The sequence below is a fragment of the Anoplophora glabripennis genome, unplaced genomic scaffold (genome assembly GCF_000390285.2).
Source record: "Anoplophora glabripennis isolate ALB-LARVAE unplaced genomic scaffold, Agla_2.0 scaffold618, whole genome shotgun sequence".
Taxonomy (NCBI): Eukaryota; Metazoa; Arthropoda; class Insecta; order Coleoptera; family Cerambycidae; genus Anoplophora; species Anoplophora glabripennis.
Window position 1 is genome coordinate 259,914 of NW_019416709.1, and position 6,510 is coordinate 266,423.

Below are 6,510 nucleotides of genomic sequence, written 5' to 3' on the forward strand. Positions count from 1 at the left end.
TAATGTTGAAGATGCAGTGTTGTAAAATCTTGACAAAAACCCAACAATTAGTACTCGACGACTCGCATACCAAGTAGGAACCTCATCCCGTACCGTACATCGCTTCTTAAGGCGCCAGCTGTTACACCCCTATCATCTGCAACCAGTTCAACAGATTTTACCCCCGGATTGTTGTCAACGAATTTGTTTTTGCAGATGGTTTTTACGGCAATGTGCCAATCAAGTAGACTTTCCTGCTTATATTTGTGTAACGGATGAGGCGACATTTACCCGTGATGAAGTTAATTTCCATAATATGCATATATTGGCCGATGAAAATCCTCACGCAATTAGGGAAACCCATTTTCAACATCGGTTCTCGGTAAATGTTTGAGCTGGCATAATAGGCGACGTGGGTCCCTATTTCTTAGAAGGACGTCTAAATAGACCAACATATGCTGACTTTTTTGAGGACGGGTTGCCTGAATTATTGGACGATGTGGCATTACAAGTTCGGGCACGCATATTTTATCTTCAAGATGGGTTTCCTCCACACAGTACTCAAGAAGTAACGACACTTTTAAATAAATGTTTCCTCAGCGATGGATTGGACGCTTTGGTCCTGTGCCGTGGCCACCTCGGTCACCCGATCTAACTCCAATGGACTTTTATCTTTAGAGTCACTTGAAGTCATTGTTTTACAATACTCCAATTGCTACGGTGCGGTGGTAGAATTGCGAAACCGTATACCTGAAGCTGGTGACACAATTAGGGCAATATCTGGAATTTGGGAAAATATTCGCCAAAATTGGGTGCGCTGGTGCCATACATGCCTGTGTCCGCGCTAATGGGGATCAATTTCAACATTTCCTCTAGAAATGGTAAGTGTTATTTCATTTTGTTCCATATTTGAATGGAGTTTGTTTAGTGTACGCAGTTGGCAACTGCAGATGCTTACGGATGTGGTTTTGTTTGCGAACTTTTGCAGTAACAACAATGCATTTAAGATAGTAATTACTATTAATTATTATAATAAGAAAATATCAGTTTTTTTGCATTGAAAAATTACCCAAAAATTAAGAAGTATCTTTCTATCTTTCAACGACGATTTGTTTACGCAGCTGGTCTACAGCACGTAACTCGTCGTACAGTACACGGACAGGACCGTTCCAGAGAAAATATTTTAATCCATAAATGAACTTTAATTTACGAAAAAAAAGGCAAAAAATAGAACTTTTTCGTATAAGACTTTTCTATTGCAAATATCGTTAGGAAGCTGTAGTTTAGTGTTTATATATTATACACGCCACACCCTGTATATATGCTGTAACATCATTGCTAAGAGTTTTGTAAATTAAAAGTTAACTTCTGTTGAATATTACTTTCCTCCCGAGTGGAAAATGATCGCTCAACTCGCATGGAAAGTAAAATTGTCACAAAAACAAGCAACAATTTATTAAACTGCTTAAATACTAGTATTTATTGTTAGGTTTGAACTCTAATTAACAAAAATTTAAATATTTAATCGCTATAATTCTTTTGAAGAAATTTTGATATTTTTAAAGAACATATATTTTATTAACTCGCTTTTTTTTACTAATTTTCACGGCATTAAGCTAATTTAAATGAATTGTTCTTCGATACCAGAAATATAAGTGGGTAGCAGAAGATATCTAACCCCACACACAAGACTCCTAGATGCTGATATTGCGGGAACCAAACTATTCTATGGACTACAATCATGTCCTAAGTAATATTTAATGGGTTAATTCAGATTTTTTTTATTTGCTTAATGGAAAAATATTACAATTTTAAGGTTCTCTGCAAAAAACTAGAATTTTATGTCGCCTACAAGTCATCCAAAAAAAATCATAAACTGGCGGCCTGAACCGACGGGTGTGACGTCACCGCATGGGAAACCGATGCCGCATGCTTGCGTGTGTTGTCAGTCAGTCGGGTATACGGGTTTTAGTTGCCTGTTGAGTTTCGATTTAAATCAGGGCTACGTACTTTGCTACAGTGTCCAATCCAAATTTCTATTGAGATATTCTCTTAATTCTGAGGTATAATGTGCTGTGAATTTATTGCCAACTACTTTGGAAAAAATAATTATTTACCTAATTTAATTCCCGCCGAATCTCAAAAACTTAAAACGTCTGTATCTCGAAAACGTTTGAGTTTATCGATTTATCGACAAGTATACCTTTTTTATTTAGAATTGAACATAGTTCAATAATTTCTATACAAAATATTCAAAATTGTAAAATACAAAATGTTAGACATATTAGTACATTGATGGGACAGTATAACTAGCGCCCCTGGACGTAACCCCAACACTGTTTGCATATTCGTATTTGCCACCTCAAAAAACGTAAAGCTACAAATTTTGAAAACAATCGGTCCATAAATAATTAAAATATAGCAAAAAATCGAAAATATATTTTTAACTTTAACACTCTGTCGAACGAAAAGGAACAACAATTGACTAATGTATATTGGGCTCAATGGCTGTACTTTGACCATTATTGACTCACCCTGTATATTTCTCAAGATGCTGTTCTAAATTGTGACTAAAAAATTTATATACGTTAAACAGTCAATTACTGGATTTTTATTCAGTTATGGTATACCTCTCGAGGCAGTTTTAATTGAGTCGAGGAAATCTATCCGATTATAAAACTACAATTACTGCTGAATATTAAAAAGAGGTATGCGTACGAAAGAATTTTCGACCGAATGCAGAAACACAAATGTGTTTTTAAAAATTCATTTCTTAGAAGCAGAAATAAGTTGTTGGACATCATAAAAAAAACTGCAACCAAGAAATTCGCTCCAACGATCTATTTCCAATATTTATGGAACTCATGAATGAATTAGTGATGCGATTTTCATTCATTCATTTCATTTCATTCGGTTCCATTTTACACAAGGATTCCCTTTTTCTATTTCAGTGTACTTAAAATATGCAGATTTAAATCGGTATATAAGGCCAGCTTATTCTTACATATTTTGTCGCTATTTTTTATTAATTGATCTTTACCATTTTTTTCTAGATAGGAACGTAAAATGATGTGTGTGTGATAAGTTTGGCAACATGGCAATGTCCCTTGGGCCAACACAGCTAAAATATCTAGAACTCCAGCGCTTCCGGTTATACCGGAAGTTGACACCAACTTCGTTATTTTAAATGGGACACTCTATATATTATTATATTTTCGTCTTCTACGGGTCACTTTATTAAATAGTCCCTCCCTATACCTAAGAGTTATAGATTTTGATATATTAATTTTTAAAGAAAAAATTTGACAGATGCAAGGGTCCGCGGAGATGCTAGTAACTCTTTTCAGGAGCGTGATGTCAACTGGATTTTTGGTACCTGTAAAGGGCAAAGGTAACACATTATGGTGTACTAACAAATTATAATATTTAATACTAGGTGTCCCATTTTTATGGTTACATTTTGATAACTTCAAACAGCTATAACTTTGTTAACTTAAATAGAACACCCTATATTTTTTTACTCTCTCGAATGCAGATTGAAATTTCCTTTCAAGCCATGTAATCATTGTTAGGATTGCCGTTACTACTTTTAGAGCCAATTTTCTATTTTCTGGACAGTTATTCTCGTGTCAGACCTGTTGTTAAATTGGCCATGACTAGAAAACACTCCAAAAACAATTGAAATAACATGACATTTGTCAAGTTGGTTGTCAAATTATTGTTGTGCCGGAATAGTTTTTGCCTAAAATTTAAATAAAAATGCCTGGGAATCGTTTAAATTATATTTATGAGGATTATTTTAATTTGTTTGGAAAATTTATGGAAGAAACCAGCAGATTCATTACGTTCTTAAAATTACTTTGTCACATTTTTGATAAATTGAGGGAAACAAAACTTTTTTATAATAAAGATAGATTATTTTAAAAATTTCTTCCTCCACGTGCAATAAATGAAATGATTATATAAAATTAATTACATATAAAATATAATTTGTGGAAAAACAAAATAAATAGTCCAGCTTTTTCTCAAATGACTCAACAAATTTTGTTAGGCATGGGCTCGGTGANATATATATAACGAACGATCGCCAGTTGACTTTATTGATGCCCGAGCGCCTTAGTTCATTTCTACTTGTAATGATGCATATGGTCTAGTTCTGGCTCAATGTTTTCACAACGTGTTTATTAGAAGAATTATGGGGATACGCCACGCCTTTCGCGCATTTCGCGGCTCATGAGATATTAAAAGACCTCTACCATTTTTTTCTAGATAGGAACGTAAAATGATGTGTGCATAAGTTTACATATACAGGGTATCCCACCGGGAACTGCGTCGATTGATATCTAGGAAAGTACTACTTCGAAAAATTTGAAAATTTGGCAACATGGCAATGTCCCTGGGGCGAACACAACTAAACTATCTAGGACTATCTGACACTTCGACACCAACTTCGTTATTTTAAATCGGACACCCTATATATTATTGCATTTTCGTATTCTACGTAAAATTTGAGGGTCACTTTATTCAATATTCCCTATACCTAGGAGTTATAGATTTTGAGATATTAATGTTAAAAAAAAATTGACATATGCAAGGATCCGCGGAGATGCTAGTAACTCTTTTCAGGAGCGTGATGTCAAGTGAATTTTTGGTACCTGTAAAGGGCATAGGTAACATTATATTATGGTATACCTACTAACAAATTTAATACTACGTGTCCCATTTTTAATGTTACATTTTGATAATTTCAAACAGCTGTAACTTTGTTAACTTAAATGGAACACCCTATATTTTTTTACTCTGTCGTATGCAGATTGAAATAATCATTGTTAGGGTTGCCGTTACTTCTTTTAGAGCCAATTTTCTATTTTCTGGACAGTTATCCTCTTATCAGACCTGTTGCCAAATTGGCTATGACCAGAAACACTCCAAAAACAATTGAAATAACGTGACATTTGTCAAGTTAGTTGTCAAATTATTGTTGTGTCGGAATAGTTTTTGCCGAAAATTTAAATAAAAATGTCTGGGAATCGTTTAAGTTACACTTATGAGGATTATTTTAATTTGTTTGGAAAATTTATGGAAAAAACAGCAGATTCTGTACATGTTCTTAAATAATTACTTTGTCACGTTTTTAATAAATTGAAGGAAACAAAACTTTTTTATAATGGAAATAGATTATTTTAAAAATATATTCCTCCAGTTACAATAAATGAAATGATTATATAAAATTAATTACATATAAAATATAATTTGTGGAAAAACAAAATAAATAGTCCAGCTTTTTCTCAAATGACTCAACAAATTTTGTTAGGCATGGGCTCGGTGAAAAGTACGTAACTTTCAGTTTGATGGATTCAATTTTAAGATGATGAAAAATAACTTAAGGCTTCTTCGATTAATGTTCCTTCGCTCAACTGTATTACAAGATGAGTTTTAAATATTAATTGAAACGTTCACCCCAAAGAGGACGAAATTCAGATTTTATCTCAATCCTTTTATCAGAAGGAACTCGTAATAAAGTCTATTTATTTTATAAATGTATTTACCTTACTTAAGTTAGCTACCTATATGTAAAACAAGTAATTAATTGTTTATTAAACTCTATGATTTGTCGCGACAATTTGCAGTCTTTCAGCTACTTGTTAGACTCGTAAAACTCACAACAACACTCCGATTTACTTAAAATTTTACACCACTATTTCGAACACATACCTACATTATTAGTTTCTGGCAGCAAACGGAAAATCCATCAAGTAGGAGTAATAAACAAAGCTCTATTTGAGCTTATATTTCAACTGTCGACTTCATATCGTTATAAGTGGCATATATTCCTGATTTCATTATGTAAGAGATTATGTTTGTCGTGGATATGTGGGACGTTTGACATTCCATTTTGGTCTTGAATCACTCAACGAAAGGGGTTGAATTTTATATTAAACTTTGCTGATCGTATGAGATATCAAGACGAGCGAATCTGAAACACTGAAAAGCAGGTATATACAGGGTATTGGAAGTTTTACTGCCTTAATTTTTACAGACGATAGAATACATTAAAATAAACAAAAAAATCTTATATGACATAGGTCCTAAACTCAACCTTTTATGAACTTCTTTACGCTTAATTCTAAAAAATAATTAGTTTTGTAATAAATTCAAAATTCGATAAAATTCATATCGAGCAATGTGACAAGGGCGCGGCGGATAACACGAGGTAATACTGTCCAGCAATACGCAGTTCAGTTGGTATCTTGAATTGGACCGTGTCTGAGTGTTTTTTGCGTGTCACTATTTTCTTCTATTAAGGCGTTTTCCAGCGAATGCGCGCAAATTGGATTCGAAGGTGTCGTGCGTGCATCGAAAATGGTGGTGGACATTTTGAGCATATGTTGTAGTTTATTTTGTACTTGCGCGTTTAAAAATTACTGAATTTGCTTTTTGGTAAGTACCTAAATTATTTTTAATACGTATGATTATTTGGACGATGTGAATCTTTGGATACTTTAATTACATATTTTTCAAATTCATAAT